Here is a 17,663-nt window from a genome sequence, read left to right on the forward strand (position 1 = left end):
GTGAAATATTTCTGAGGTTGATTTTGTGTGGGAAATATGACCCTTATTTGAATGGTGAATTATGGTATAACTGAAGTACGTGATTAGTCATTTTTCTTATTTAAATGTTTACCTGCATGTTTACATGGAGTTCTTGAAACACGACATCCCACATACACAAACAAGAGATGTACGAAAAACAACAAATTGGATAAGACTTCACCCATGGAAAGTGACAACATTCTTATGTATTCATGGTGCAGGTGGCACCTAAAAAAAGCTCTGTAAGGAGTAGCTTCCAGGCCCTGCTGAACTGATAAATCTTCACAATCATGGGGTAGAGCCTTACAGTGATGCATACCCCAATAACAGATATCTATGCTTCTCTGGAAGGATTTTTGCACTAAGATATCTGCAAAACAAAATTGCAGTCATGAAATTCAACTAAGTGTTATTACTGAATGTAATTCAACTCTTATTTTGGTCAACACTTAGGCATCTTTTCAAGTTCAGCTTTGTTGTATGGAGCAAGCCTTAAGGAGACTATAAGGAAATTTTTCTGAGATTGGGTCTGAGGGGGGGGAGTCCCATTTTGGGTAGAAGACAGCAAGGGAAACGGACTAGAGAGATTGTATTTCTTTGTTGTACATACTTGAAGAATAAACACCTAACTTCTTTTCAGTTTTACTCACAGTTTGGGTTCACCTTGTTTTTATTTTGGTAATTAGCTGTTGATTTCAGTCAATATGTATTGCCTTCTATTTGTGAAATTGGTATAATTACATACTTAGTGTAAATAGACGCAATCATCATAAGAATGTTTTGGATTCCTTGAAACTTTACAGAAATCATATAACATGCACTCAATGATAGCTAAAATACTGCATTGCGATAGTTTCTTAAAATTACAATATATTTCTTTTACATCATAGCTCAAAACTGTGCCTGTATTGCAGATTGCAGCAGGAGAGCAAGCTAAGTACACTTCTTGCCACATAATGTCCATCAATTTCTAGAAGCATGAAATGAGAAGACTTCTCTCAGCTGCCTCTAAAACAGGCAAAAATACCTACACAGAAATATGCAGCAACATTAAAATTCACATTCACTTCCACACCTGCTTAGTTTTTCACCACTCCCAACATAGTATCATACTACAATGTGCCTTTTAATGAAACAGAAGGATGAATGGATGGATGGATGGATAGATAGACAGATAGTTATAGATGTGTAAACGCATAGGGCATTGAAAAGTAGGACTAAATGTCTTAATTTCCCTAATGGAAGCCCTAAAACGATAGTCCGTTTATACTTAACAAAATTTTAGTATTGCTGGTTGTATGAAAAGTAGAAAGCCACAGTTATTCTATGCTACAACAGGAGAGCTGGAGAAATTAAGACTATCAGAACATCCTGAATTCCAAGGAATTCTGCCTGGTAGCAGTTTCATAAGCTGCTGTGCTAAGAACATCAGCTAAGAACATCAGAGACAAGTAGAATTTTGGTCATTTGCAGACATGTCTAAGAATATTTTTTTCATTATAATTTCAAGAACCAGACTGAGCACTTTAGAGGAAAAAAAAATCTACAAATCCATAAAATGGTTGAAGACTTTTATTTGCCATCTCACTAGTCAGCTTTGCTGTGTGATAAAGATTGAAGTGATAGCATCACTTAGCATCGTTGTTAGTGGACCACAAGGAAATTATACAGTTGTGAAAGTCTGCAGGAACTCCTTTGAGGAGTTTCCTTCCATTTTCTGCTTATTATAAGTCTAATATTTGGCAGTCTGTTAGGAACAATCAGATTTTTACAAGGAATTGTGCATCCAGGCATCTTAAGGGGACTCAAAATCTGAAAATCTTTTTCAAATTGTAACCACTGAACATTAATATCTGACTTAATGAGATGTTGCACTGTGTCTATTAGATGGTGATTTCTATATAAGAAGCATCCAATGACATATCCTGCATCACACTAATACACATGAGAAATTCCAGTCACACAAGGAAATTGATACTTAGCATACATATAATCATTACAATGTTCACTTTACCTAAGAATTCTCATCTATAAGGGTATAAGAAAGGACGTAAAACATTTATTTTATTATGATGTCTGAATTGCTATTCTTAACCTTGGAACATTGTCACAGATAAAAGATCTATAATTTGGTGGGAGTTTGTCTCCTCATTTACTACTTTAGGTGTTAAATAGATGAGTAAAAATGGAAGTCCTTCACCTTTCATTTCCTTTTAAATGTTTCTGAGATTGTCTTTCTTCTGATGGAATATGATTTCTGTATCAATAGCTTTTCAAGAATAGCATAATTAAGGGTAAGGTTCCATTACAAGTTGCAAGATCTGTTATATACTGTGGGAGAAAAAGAATAGCCCCCCTCTTGTAGATCAGTTTCATTTCTGAATGCTTTGTAATGTTTACCTTTTCATAATTTTGTTAGTATCATTAGTTGAGTATTTTGAGATGTGCAACTCTTTCAATTTATCCTAGATAGGAATTAATTCCACCATGCAGGATTTATAATTTTATTATGTGAAGTTCCCCAAATCTGCAGCACATACACCTACAACACTGGAGATAAAAAATGACAATGTCTTTTACCCTTTTATACATTGGAATGATGAGTAACACTGGCTAGGCTTGTCACTTTTGCAGTGAGGCTCAACCAGTGCTCCCCACTTGTCTCTCAGTTCTTCTGAAAGACTGGGAAGGATTAAAAATTTAGGAAGAGATTTGGCACATTAATTTTTACCTATGGCTTAAATAGTCCGATTTTTTTAATATTTATTTTCACTGGGTTGTTTCAATGCAATTACTGTTAAGTAGCTAATAGAGGGAATACACTGTAGACATCTGCAAGCGTGCTAAGCATTTGAACAAGTGGGGTTGCACTTTACCTCTCAGAAAATATTTTACCAGTGTCTCTAAAGAGAGGTGCTTTATGCTCAACCTCTTTTCTCACATAGAACAGGTGTATAACTCCCACTCACTTCTAAGTTAAGCTACCAAGAAAAGTAAAGGGTAATTTTCAATGGCAGAGGTCAGTACATTAAAAATTCATGTCTTGTTTCTTCATATAGCTCCGAAGGAAATGTCTTCATCACTATTTCATTTCTTTTATTTGTTCATTTTAGCTGTTATTTGCTGCAGACAGCAGCTAGCCTTGTCACCCCTTTCTTCCCTGGGCTGTGGCTTCCTCTTTGACCTCTAAGGTCCAGGAATGACACAGAGACTCCTTTGGTCTTCCAAATGCTGTCAGATTCTCCAGTCACCATCTAAGCAGGGTGAAAGGGGACCATAGCCCACCTCTGTCATGACTTTGGACTTCCCTTAAACACTGAAATGCAAAATACAGGAAATATCTTTTTTATTCATGTCTTCTATGATGCCAAGAAACCAACTGGCTACAATTGCCTTGAGAGAAGTGGTGACATACATAATTATTGGTCTGTTTTAACTTTCAAGAGCTTCAGAACCACAAATGTTTTATTTAGAATCAGCCTAAGCTAAGTATTATCTTATTATTGCAAATCAGCCTCTCCTTCTCAACCTTTACCTTAATGCATATATTTGAGCCCTGATCCTGCTTTGAGGTTTTGTACGAGTGCATGGGGAGTCCTTTTGTGTCTGTCTGTCCTCAATTAGTCATCACTGTGTTCTTGTGCTCAGGAATCAGTCATTGTCCAAAAACAACTTACAGGTGCAGGTCTGCTTTTCTGTTTTCTCTGCTCAGCAGTACAGGGCTTCACAAACAAGATTTTTAAAGGCATTGTGACATCTATCTCCCCCTGGTTTTGATGAGAGCAAAATGTCTAAATACCTTGCAAAATCTTGTTATAAATGACTGGCAAAATCCAATTTTCCAAAGTTACTTAAGCAGACTTAGGAACCGGGGAACTCAGACACACAATTAGGTTACTACTGCTCAACATGTAACCATTCATCAGCTTAGTTTGAACTTCAATCATTTCAGGCTAGGCTAAACAACATTAACTTATATTTGCCACTGGCTAAGGCTAAGTGCACAAACATTTAAAATTGCCCCACTAATTCAGTATATCTTGTTAAATCATGGTAATATGACAACGTTCCTGGATGAATTTTATTTTTGAAAATCAGCGGGATATGGAACTTTAATAGAGGTGTGAGTTTCTAGGGTAATATATTTTATGCTGCATTAGCTTTTTGACATTGACAGTCCCTGTCTTTGCTCCAACCCTTTGGCACAAGGTGGCAGAGTATCCCCTTCACTATGTTGTGACTTAATGCTCATATGAGGCAGATGTGTTTGTACCAAGCTTCTGTAACTCATCCCAAAATATATATTGTGTTATAACATTATAGTCCATAATTAATTTGTGCAAGTGCACAACAGATATCTAAAGCTATTTCTATCTCAAATAACAACTAATGCATATATAAGCCAGCTTTACATTAACTGCAGTATCAACAATTGAACTGTGGCCACATCATATTCACTGTGAGGCAACTTCATCAATATTTACCCAGCTTCTCAAACAGATGAATTTTGTTTTGTAGTATGTACAGTAAAAGCACTTCCCAAGACAGAAAGTTAAAAATTCATGTACAAGTACCAAAAATGGCCCCACCAAAGGTCCATGTAGTCTGACATCTTGTGTGCATCCATGACTTGGAGCAGAGTGTCGGAGTAGGGTCAGTATGCTGTAGTAGCTTCCAGGGATGCCATTCAAAATAGCAATGGTCTGTGTGTCACAGACTTCTAGTTCCAGAATTTAATAGTTTTTTTAACATATTTCTTACTGGAATTCACCTGGTCAGTTTTTGATCCAGTGTCACCTTTTGCATAAGCACTATCATGCAGCAATGGATTTAAGATCATTCTGTCTGGAAAAAAAAAGTTTGACTTGGTTTATTTTGACCTGTGTAGAAACTATATTTGATATTCTTCAGCTCTTTACCTTTAACAGTTTGATTGTAACTCTTTCATCAAGGTCACAGAGGAAAATTGTGGTAGAGAAAGGTCTGAATCTATTTTCTTGATTTCTGTCTTGTGACACAGACACAGAACCTGCCTTCTCTTGTATATATCAATTTAAAATATTTGGAATTCAGATGAGTTTGCCTTACTGCATTCCTAATTTGAATCAAGCTGGCTGGCAGTGAATACTTCTTTGCTACTGCAGTATAGATAAGATATGATATTATGAAGGAAATATTGCAGTCAAGACACTTCAATGTTCCAGAACACCTCTCATGTACCAGGATCACAGGTGTTCCTGTTCAGCTTGTATATATGCTTTGTATATTTGTTTTTATTTTGTGTTATCTCCAAGTACACACTTTTAAGTATGTGGGCTTTATTTGCAGACTATTAACTGGTTGTTGTCTCTCCAGACAATAACCATGTTGTATTGATTACCAGTAATATTTTTCACCTCTGCTGCAAAAATCTCTTGTGAAATATTGTCAAATTTTTGGTTGTCATAGATAAATCTGAGGTTTATTACATTCCTGTGTTTTGTACCAACATTCATCTAAATCTACCTTAGATTCCTTAAGTGAAGGAAGCAGTTCTTATGATTTTTTTTAGAACTTGTGATGATTTTTAAGCTTTTCATATTAATAGCTAAAGGTAAAAAATAGTTTTTCTCTCTAGTCAGATACTTGCCCGCTTAGTTGTAATTTGCAAGTTCACTCCTTTTCTGTGTTCTAGCATCTTCTGCTCCTCTGAGTGACTCTTATCTGCAATTTTAGCATCACTTCAAGGAGCCAACAGCTCCTTCCCCAGTTCAGGATATTGTCCATTAAACTCTATTCAAGTAACAATTGGTTTTTCCAAGATGACTATTCCTTCTTACTTATGTCTCTTTATGTCACTATAGATCTGATCTTGACTGATAAACTGAGGTGACCTGTGAATTCAGAAATGCGCAAAATATGTTAGAAGGAAAATTGGTCTTCTATTTGTTGCATCATTTCATAAATCAGTGTCTTTTAATTATTCCTGGTGTTTCATCAGCTGAAATAATTCTCATTGGTGGACAATTCCTCTTGTAAAGTGGTTTTACATAAGTTCATTCCTTAGCAATTGTTCTGTTATTCCTGTTGCTATAGAAATAATTTCTCCATATGCTTTATTGGCTTTTTTCTCTTGACTTTTAAGGATGAAAAACAGCAATCAATGGAAGATTTTTGCTCTGTTTTGCTTTTAGTAGTTTTTCCATCTAAAACCCTACAGTCCTAATATAGAAACATAAAGGCAAAATGCAGTGTGAAGACTGTATCTTGTGCTCAAAAGAAGATCAAGAAATTCTTAAAAGGCACACAAGGATTTGACCTAAATGCCCTTAGGTTTTGTCTATTACTAATATTAGACAATGAGAACTAGGCCTGTTCAGCCTTGGGAACAGGCAATCAGAGGGGACCTCATCAATGTCTGTCAGTACCTGAAGGAAGGCTGTCAAGAGGATGGAGCCAGGATCTGCTTGGTGGTGCCAGGCACTGGGACAAGAGACGATGGGCAGGACTTCATGCATGGAAAGTTACACTTGAATATGAGGAAGAATTTCTGTACTGTGCAGGTGACCAAGCACTGGAACAGGTTGCCCAGAGAGGCTGTGGAGTCTCCCTCACTGGAGATATTCCAGAACTGTCTGGACACAGTCCTGTGCTCTAGAATGACCCTAGCTGAGCAGGGAGGGTGGACAGAAGATCCACTATGGTCCCTTCCAACCTTACCCATTCTGTGATTCTGTAATACTTCTAATTATGTCCTAGACTCCAAAGCGGCAGCTATAAATTTAAGATAATTTGAACATATTTTTTTCTTTCATGTAATCAGAAATGATGCACAGATACTTTTGTTAACCAGGTATACACATTTCTCATGAGAATTATCTTCACAAGATAAAATATCTTTCCAGAGCATTGGCAAATTTTGAGTAATTCCTAGCAAAATTCCAAATGAGCATTTGTGATTTATTTCTGTTTAGAGGAAACATTAGTAATACTAGATATTAACAGCAAATATCAGACTCTTCATTACAAATGCCTTTTATACATTGCTTGTTAAAGAGATAGGTTTGCTTAAATTGACAGTTTTTAAAACTGAATCTACTTTTTTCTTCCATTCATCCTTCTTTGCGTTTTGACATCTACTGTCTTTCCATGGAGGCTTCAAGAAATGAGGTGACCTTGCCGAAGATCAAGAGGTGTGTCTGGAAGAATTACATTATCTTGGAAGATGGATTTATGTGATTACTGTGTAAAATAGTACTTGTTCTGTAGTGATTGATGACAACACTGTCAGTATTGACTGATCATTAGAAATATTTATATGACAGATCCTTTAAGGTAGTGGAAGATATGAAAGAAAGAATAAATGCATATCCAGAAGACAACAGTTTCTGTGTCTATGGAATCAGACAGTTCTCTGCAACACCTTTAATTATTTTCTTCATGTTTTTCTTGTTTCACAAACACAAGTTTACTATAAATGCCTCCAAAATGGTTTGTAGGCCCCACAAAATTTATAGAGCAGATGATTTCATTTATGTGTGTTGAAAGCAGTTAAGTTTAATATTTGAAATTAAAAATTCCTGCTTATAAATATGTTTTTAGGTAGGGAACATATTCATAAAGATGTACTAAAAAGATAAATTTATTGTTGCTCATTGTTTTCTCAAGGTTTGTATCACAAACAGACTTTAAAAGAATATACATGTTTTGTTATTTGTATTACAAACAGACTTTAAAAGAATATACATATTTTGTCATTTGTGACCCTGGCATACTTTTAGACACTGGAGTTTTCTACTGCATTATTTACCATGCTGTGTTGATACATTAATGACTAAGTAACCTTTAGTAAATTATATGCTAGTATTTCAACTATTTATAGTCATTAAAAATAGATGGTCATTAATGTGGTAATTTAAATACAAGGACAACTGTCATTCTCAGCTTTACCACATCCCATATCTCTATTAAAGACAGCAGTTCAGTAGTATTGCTCTTAAATTACTTAGGTGCAAGTGAAAGCAAAATCACTTGGCCAGCCTGCTGGTGTATGTAGTAACTGAAGACATACATGCACACTCAAACCCTCCCTCAAACCCTCCCAAACCCTACATATATATATATATATATATATATATATATATATATATATATATATATATATACACAATTAATCAAAGTTCATATATAGCATGAGTAGAATGATAACAGCTTGACAGAGTACATGTAGTACATTTAGTTTATGAGCAATTAAATGGGAGCAATGTTTAGTTGATTTCTTTCCTTTTCTTCTCTTTCTCTTTTATTATGTGAAATTTTGCTTACACTGAAGAAAAATTTTGAATATTTTGAGCAATGAAGCAGGTTGTTCAGCAAGATTGTGTAGTTTCCATCCAAAAACTGTCTGCCCATTATCCTGGGCAGCTGACTGCAGGTGGCCCTATGTGAGCAGGACGGTTGAACCATCCAAGCCCAACTATTCTGTGGTTCTGTGCTTCTGTGACACCAGCTCTGAAAAGTATCCATGTAAAACAAACTGAAATGTCTCCATGTAAAATGCAGTGTTACAGTTCTGATAAAAAGTTGCATACAGAAAAATAATATGTAACAGTTAAGTGTTCATTAAGATGTATGATTTCATGGTTTTGATGTAGTGAAATAAAAAATGAGCCACGTTTTTCAGGTTTTATCTTGGCATATTTGCATACACCAGTAGTCACCAGAACAGGTATTTTAGGCCAGGAGAGGAAAAGTGCTAAAGCTACTTGTAGTATTTAGCTAAATTTATCACTACTTTCCTTGATCTTACATTTAATGGGTGTTAATTATTAGTTCCTTTTTAATTATACTTCATGGCCTTTGTCCTGGAGTCTATCCAAAGAGCAGATCATTATGGTATGCAATTTCGTGAAACAGTTTCCAGGCATTATGCCATTCTCAAGACCATGTGTAACAATCGTTATTAAAATTAGAAAAATATTAGTGTGCATATTTGGATTATAAATAATGGGAGAGAAATGGTTGACATTATTCCAAGGAGAGCTATTAATTTGGTTTGGCTTTTACTGTAATTCCTAACCACTTCAAAATTAAGAGCATCGAGAACAGCAGTGTGTCAGTTCTGTTGCTCCATTTGCTGACAGAAAGCACAATGGTTTCTTATCTTTCTCAATCTATTTTAAGTTCATATGTAGGTGTAAAAAAAATTCTCACCCCACTGCTTTGGAAGCAGCTGTTAGGCAGGATTTGTCCTCAGAACAACATTGCTTCTCAGCTGAGTGATTTAAGGAGGAGTTGGGGTGAGGTAAAGCTGGCACAGGGTCTTACACAGGCCAGTGGCATCAGAGTGGTAAAGCTGGACAATTTCCTGTGCTAAAATGCTTGGATAGCCATAGCTACTTGTGCACAACTGCCATGGCTACATTCTAACATTTGGTGTTGGAGGCAGCCTGCAGATGCTATCAAATTTGTACAAAGGCAATAAATGTCTGTGTAGATACACCCAGATATAACATAAGTTAATTTAAGCCTTTTGGGAACCTTTTATAATTTTACAACTATGTTTTTGTAAGTATTTTTAAATCTTATTACTTGAAAAATCAGTCATGTAGAGAACGAAATAAACTGACTCAGAGACTGATCCCACAAAGACTTGCTGAACGAATAATTTTAGTTTGCTGAGTTGTCTCACTGCAAGCTTTGTGCAAATTTATGCTGTAATGGGAAATATTTTAATACTTTTAATGTTGTTTTTGATCATGTTAAAATGCATTCAACATTAAAATGCATTCAACAGCCACTAGTTGAAGCAAAACTATTCTTATGCTTGTGATACTCCATTATCCCACATCATAATCAATATATTAATATAAGACAATTTGACCTAGTTGCATCATGGAAAGATATTTTAGTATGAAAACCAAAGATTTTGTTTGTAATTAATAAAGTCTCATTCCAGTAAACTATAAAGTTATGAACCCAATTCAAGCACTTCTGGTTCTCTCTGTGCAGTTCTGGGACTTTAACAATCTTTTCTTTCTTCTTTCTCACTAACCTTGGCTGAGATTTTAAAATGTCTCTTTTATGTTCAGAAAACTATCTTATCAAAGTATGTGCTATTTTTTCCTTCAAAACCAAAAGGCCTATCTTTGTAATTTGCCTTTACCAGGCAATCTTGAGCCTGAATTTAGCCAGCAATGTTCATTGTGATTTGGCATATTGTTACTTATGATCAGTTTTTAATAAATTTTTGATTTTCTGTATTAAAAAATTATTATTGTAAAAGTAAATGTTTGGCTTGTTCTTTTAGAACTTCTGTATTTTTTCACAGTCTTCCCTCAGTGCTCTACTTTTTTAAATTGTTTTTAGAAAAGAAGATTTAAGACCCTACCTAATTCTCAGGGATTTCATCTGTTAGAAATTTATATGGACTTAAAAACCAGTTAGACATGGTCTTAAACCATTCTTACTGAATTAAATACATATGGAGTGTCTCTGTTTACCTTTCTCTTTTAAAAAATCCAAACCAGCATCTTACTGGTAACATGCCCACAAGAAAAACAGGCCCTGAGAAAAAGGAAGAGTTTCTCAGTTACTGTTATTCTCTCCTTTGTTTTTTAGTGATCTAGACATGTGCCTCATAGGTTTCTGTCTCTTTTGATTGTGACAACACCTCGTGGTTTTGCTTTATTTGTCTCTTTTTGACTCTACTATTTCCTGCTTCTCTGTTTTTGAATCTTCATGCATCATTTTCAGGACGGTTTTCCCAGCAAATTTTAGCTGTAATTAAAACGTTGTTCACATTTTTTCATTTAGGCCAGTGGCAACTCATAAAAATCTCTTTGCATCCAATAAATTTCACAGTGGATTTAGATCCTTGCTTTTCAGTAGCATCTTTCTAAACTGAAAACCATCTAATCAGAGTTGGTGGTTCCAATATTGCAAAGAACAGCTCCTACAAACTCAGGTCATTGTCCTAAGGGTTCATGGTAGTTTAAAGTAATAGTTTTGCTTAATTATAATGATCCTTTCATGAACAGAAACTCATTTGTGTTGGCAGTCAAACGATTTTAATTTGGAAAGTTCATTGCAAATAAGTTGTGTTCTCTTGATTTGGGTAATTATACTCACTTAGTACGTTAATGGCAAGGACTGCTCAGGCTTTTCAGAAACCTTCCAGCTCTCTGTAGAACAGTTATTGAAAGGAGTGGAGAGTATGCAGTTCTCTTTGATCACTTTAATGAACCTCAATGTTTTTATTGTCTATTCACTTACATGCAAAGTGTAGTGCAACTGTGTATTAGCTACTAATTAGAGTTTTATTGAAGAAAAAATAACATAAAAGCAACCTAGGTCATAATTAAAATTTTGAACAATATTGTTTCTAATGATTTTCAAACAGCAAAACAAATCCTTTTTAATTACTTTTAAAAATGCATATGCCTTATTGCAGAGTTTTTGCTCTTGGTTGTTTTTATGTTTATAAGGACTTTTTTTTTTTCAAAAAGGCAAGTTAGACCACAGCCATTGTCACATCCTCTGCCAGCCCATTGGCAGCAACAGATAGGGGACAACACTATGAGAAAAATATTAAATTTTTATGGTCTTGTTGGTCTTAGTAGCAAAATTTACATTTAGATTTCCATCAGCAAAGGTAACAGCATTGTAATAAACCTCTCAGGCAATGAACAGTCAGTGGCTACAAGTAAGGGCCACAGCTATTGAATGGTGTTACACTTCTATGGATGACATTTAGATAATTCCTTACCACTCTTATTCTGTATATTCATGGGATATAGCATTGTAATGTGCATGAGATAATGTGCTCTCATTGTAATTGTGTTCCCAGTGCAGCTCCTTTATTTCCAGAAAGGATTCAAGAGAGAGTGTAAGGAAGGAGATGGTATTCCTACCAGCTAAACTGTTCAAGGTGAAGTTCAGTATGTGAAAAATAGAAAAAGGCATCTGACACAACCAGATATTCAGGAGGTGGAGAAAATAACTGAAAATTTATCTTCAGTCAAAAGAATGAAGAGACAGAGGCATAGTTAGAAAACACATATACAAGGCAAAAGTATGTGACATAGCTTCATAGGCAGGGAAGCTTTTCCCAGGAGTACCTGACCTCTTTGGAAACTTGTTTGCAAACTTTAAGAAATAAGAATGGCCATAGGAATTGGCTTCACAGATTAGGAAAAATGTGGAGGGAACCTAATTATCACCCAAGCTTTAGCGAGAATAAAGGAAAAGAGGACATAATTTTTGGATGATGAACAAAACTTACTTTAAAGCTTATATTTTGCTTCAATTATAAATAAGTGTGTATTTCTAAATATTTTTTTTTAATCTGAAGTTTTCCTTTTAAGAGGAGTGTTCCTATTCCTTTAAGACATTCATAGCAGAATGGGATTTTTAATATGTATTCAAAATTAGAAGTGTCTAGTACCTAATCTTTGGTTACTTAGACGAAGCCGATTGACAACTGGAGGAGAAAATTGAGACTAATTCTCAATTTAAGGAACAGGAAAGAGGTGGGAAATTAGGATTAACTTTCCACTTAGACTTTTGACTGAAGCAAGCAGTCCAGTGGCTACTTCCCAGCTTCCTGCAGCCATGCAGGGATGTGATGAAGCCAAATGCTGTCAGCTGAGTGGCTGTGCCCCACAAACAAGGGATTTCAACAACCTAAATAAAGCATATGTGTGATACAGAGATGTGATCCCTTTGTGTTGCTTATTGATATATTTCTTTTTCATTCTTATCCACTGATAACTTCAGTACTTTCATTGACATGTAATCTGAATAAGCTGAGGGCACAGACTGTGGCTAGATGTGTTACTCTGAGAAAAAATTGTTTTTTTCTCTGCACTAATAGTAGGAATAATGTCATAGTAGGAATAATGTTCCAACTTTGTTTTCATCAGGCAAAAACTTCTAACAAATTTCTATTAATTACTATTGTTATTTTGCCAAGTATACTTTTTTTCCTTTTCATATATGAAGCAGTTTTGCTTTACTGAAGACGTCAGTTTATAAATTGATGTCATGTCAACAATTGTACCTGGAGGTTTTTGAAAGAGGGCGATAGAGGAGTGTTGGAAGTGACAATCTGCTCATTAACCCCGTGAGACTGCTGAATTGCAGAACAGATTGTCTGCTAGTCAAGCTCCTGCCTCACAGCTTTGAATTAGGGCCAAGTGATCCTACAGTTAGAGATTTTAAGTTGCCTCTTTTGGTCCTTCAATTGACTCCCCTATATGAAAACAGAAATGTTGCAGAGCAATCCTCTTCTTTGATCTCTGCATCTTTCTGTTCCCATACAGAGCTCACTGTAATCAAGCTAAGACTTTTTCTGTCTCTGTTATTACCTTACATAATGCCACTGGATTCAGCAGAACACCTGTCATTATGTGGATTTTGGATCATGCAAATGGAAGTCAGTGTGTTACCAGGAATGATAATACTGTCTATTGGTACCTTGAAAGCCTTCCTAGAACTGCATTTTCACCGAGCACCATTTTTTCTAAGGAAAATTGTTCTTTTGTTAATTGCTTTTAGTCTTATGCATGTTTAACCCACATTTCTACAAACATTTGTGCAATGTGGTTCTGTCCACTCAGGGGCCTGAGCAATATCCCTCCCAAGCTGACACATAAATGCTAAAGGGAAGGTGAGAAGCTAGAAGAGGCAGAGGACAGCAGCAGCTGGAAGAGGGAATGAGTTATGTCCCAGAACTGAAGCTAGCAGCATGCTCTGGGCACAGAAGCAGCTGTTTGGGATCTGAGTGCTTTATCTTCTCAGGCATTCCCAGCTCTCATTTGCCACTGTCCTAAATTTGCCCAGGATTCACTGTAAAGTACTCAGAGTATTCTGATGTACCCATAACAGGAGTGCATTCTCTGCTTAGGGAAATCTGCCCTCCGAAACAACCCCTGCTCTTAGCGTAGTGTTGATAAACAAAGTTGTTACTTTATCAGGTCTAGTATGCCAACATGGCATAATTCTGTCTAACCTTCAGAAATTAGAAAAGGTAGCAATTATATCCTTAAAAAGTCACTTTTGAATTGACTAATTAATCATTCATTGCCCGTGGCACTAATAAGTCATTAATTGCGTAGTGGCTCATTATAAGGTGCAATATGTAGAAGGGCTCATTTATGCAACTCCTTGCTGAATGTTGATTAGGTTATTTATAGATAATGCATGCTTGTTATGATCAGTTATGACTTACATCTCTGTGAATGTATTTTTTAGTTGAAATGCAGCAAGGCAAAGACATTTAAAACATCTGTACAGTTAAATATTGTAAAAGAAGCTGTTAATACAAAATCTCTTTCAGTACTATATCCTCAGAGAAAGGAATCTTGGTCTTGCTACATTGAAATCTGTTCCCATTTGCTCTTTAGTTTTATTTTTCAATTGCTGTTCTGTCTACTTGAGTTATTCATGCTTCCTGAAGGAACTCTGCAATATAAGAACTAAAGTATAATGCATCTTGTAAACAGAGTTTAATGCATGAATGCAGTTAAGTAGCATTATTCCAGTTTTATATGTTAAAGGCCTATAAATACAATATACGCTTAAAAAATACAATATGAAGTTAAAGTTGCTGGATATCTTAACCTGTGTTTTGAAAATTCTGTCTGATTTTAAAAAAGGTATAATTACCCCAACGAAAGAAGAGAGAAAAAAAAAAGTTGGTGGAAGAAATACTACGTGTCAGTGTTTGCCAATTAGAGTCACTGAAGTAATTTTCAATTGCTTCATCTTTATTTTTGCCTCAGAAAGAGAATTTACAATTAAATAATTAAAAACATACCATTTTCTCTAAAATGAATGTAAGCAAAATGCAAAAACCACACCAGCTCTTCTTTACTTTATAAGGCCTGCAGTAGACTTTATCCCAATACATATAAACAGAAATCCCCTATCCCTACTGGATTAGATCATCTCTAAGGACAGCATTTTGCATCTCTAGAATAGTTGCTATGGCTTCAGCCAAAATCCCAGTCCTGTTAGCTAGTTGCAGTGAAACCCTGTTTGATATATCCAGCCTCTTGTGGTTGAGTGAATTCCACACTCAGGCTGCCACATAGAGGAAAGAAGGGTAGGAAGGAGGGGGAGGAGGCAGAAATCTGAGGGGATTCCAGTTCTCATTCTGGGAGAAAAAAAAAAAAAAAGAAAAAAAAGTGTGGAAGCAGCTTTGCAAATTGAGAAAGTATCCAAGCCAGACTGGAGTAAAAGATTTCAGTACAGAAGTGGTGTGGAACACCTCTGAGCAGGAATACCAATTATGGAGAAACAAAGGACAATGTTTAATAAATCTAGAACTACTGGTTTTTATCCAGTCTTCACTGTGCTCAGATTAGAACTGTGGTGTCTTGAGAGATCTGAGCCGCATAAGAGCTGTTTGGGGCTTGCTAATAAAAATGTCTTACAAAGGAGGAGGCATTAATGGTATCCTTGTTGAAAAGGGTAAAAAGTGCATATCTATGAAAAGAATTCCCAGTTACAGTAGAAGAGTATGTTAGCTTTGGATGTTTGCTGTCCTAAGAGAGGTTTGCTAGGATGATATATGACTATGTCAAAAAGGGTTATGTTCTTGAATGCAGCTGACATAACCCTGAGGGTTCTTTGTCCCTTTTCCACTAAAGTGAGGGATAGCACCTTCAGAAACAGGAAACAGAATGAGGTTCTGCCTTTTCTTCAGAAGTGCAATGTCCCACCATGGATGCCCTTGAGAGACCACACCTGAAGGTTGAAAATTACCTTAGCAAAGAATAGAGAGTCACCCTAATAGTCCTAAAAGGCTGGGTAAGTGAGCCAGATAAGTGCTGTAGATGAGTAAATCCCACCCTGATAGCTGTATTTCCTCTCTTCAAAGCAGGGAGGGAACAAGCTGCCATTTATAACATCAGCATTACTTTATGGGAAGTTCCCGTACACCCTGTGACTGTGCTAATGCACATTCAAGGCAGCTGTTGACAGCTTTCTTTGATAGTCACGGATCAGCTTCTGTGAATCAATATCTTACCATTTGTTCAGAGGCATCAAAGCCCTCCATGCCATAGAGGAATTGGCTGGAAATGCTACCAAGAGCTTGCTGCAGCTGAGGTCCAGCAACGTATGAAAGACACACTTAGACCTACCCAATAAAACAGACTGCCTTAAGCATGGAAGAGACATTTAACAGCAAAGTAATCCAGTGAATGTAATCGTGGCAATTAATCAGAAGCTTATGTGTTAAAAGGGCTTCTGTATTAGGACCTGAGTGAATTTCTGGGTTGTCCCATAGAAGGGAAGATATAGTTTTATTTTGATAATTTTGTAGTAGTCAGCCTCAATTCTCACTTGTAGAAATGCCCTTGTGAGCATTTTTATGTGAGTTAATAAAAGAATGAAATCTTCAATGGTCTTTATATAAAATAACTAAATCAAAAGCACTGTTTAAAAATCAAAGGAAAAATATTTCCTACTCCAGTTAAATTAAACTCAATTGGAACCTATTCAGTCACCTTCATAACTATTTAAATGGTGATTGTGCAATACTTACATGATCAAAGTTAATGCAATATTTATGCAATCAAAGTTAATGTTAAGACATATAATGATTTTACAAGATGAGCTGTGAATAGAAATGAAAAATTAACATAATTATTAAAGATCATAATATTTGCATGGAGAAAAAATATTTTTTCAATAGTAATGGTTTGTCTCTTTATCTCTAAAAGGATTTAATATATTATTTACTTTATGAGAAAGCTTCCATATGTCAGCTTCTGATTTGACTTTTTTGACTGAACTTTTGAAATAGCAGCAGTACAACGGGTCTGAGCTTATTTTTAATAGGATGATATTTAAGTGGACAATTCTGTCTTCAGTGGTTTCTATTCAAATCTGGAGTCCAATCCACCTGGATCATTAAACTGAACAGGAACAAAACAGGCTTCTTAATTGTCCTCTTGCCTTTTAGATTTATATTCTGTATTGATGAATGTTATGAAGTTCCCTTGTCTGAGTGAAAAAAATGGAGCCAAAAAGCCTGAGAGAGCTGTATGCAACGTCCCCAGAGCCGAGGTCTGTGGTGGGTCCTCCTGTCCCTGTGCTCTGGGTAGACTCCTGCTCAGGGCTGGAGAGAGCAGCGCTCAGGGAGGGCTGAGCTGCTCCCCTCAGGCCAGGCACGAGGGTCCTGTCACAGAGCAGACAGGGAAGAGATGTCATTGTGCCCAGCTTCTCACACCTGCAGAAAAGGGGAGGAATTTTTCACATCATTCTCTTCTCTTGCACTCGCATGCCAAGGAAACATAATCAGGCTTTGCTTGGGTTTGAGATACAAGCTTGGGAGAAGCCACAAATGGGAAAGCTCACTGAATGAAAACTTTGCAAAGATTTTGTATTCCAAACTTGCACATGAGATATAGATATCAGAAAAATGTTTGTGTTCCTTCTCTTCCTTTGTAGGAAACTCAGAGACTGTTTATCCATTCTGAATTAGTGATTATAGAAGAAAACTTTTAATTTTCCTCATTATTTCTATTAATTATGCTATAGCTGCTCTAATTGCCTTTTGTATTTGTCCCAAAAACCTACTCTTTAAGCAGCCCAAACATCCTCCACCAGTACTAGGATTTTTTAGAACTGAGGTCTCTCAAAACCTCACCAAA

General features: G+C 36.0%; 1 protein-coding gene across 2 annotated transcripts in view; it reads left to right on the forward strand.

Annotated features, from left to right (window-relative positions):
• The window catches only part of KCND2 (potassium voltage-gated channel subfamily D member 2), a 266,377-nt gene that overhangs the window by 119,293 nt on the left and 129,421 nt on the right, over positions 1–17,663 (forward strand). The window lies entirely within an intron of this gene.

The sequence above is a fragment of the Agelaius tricolor genome, unplaced genomic scaffold, assembly GCF_023055355.1.
Source record: "Agelaius tricolor isolate 1412-34295 unplaced genomic scaffold, bAgeTri1.0.p SCAF_3, whole genome shotgun sequence".
Lineage (NCBI taxonomy): Eukaryota > Metazoa > Chordata > Aves > Passeriformes > Icteridae > Agelaius > Agelaius tricolor.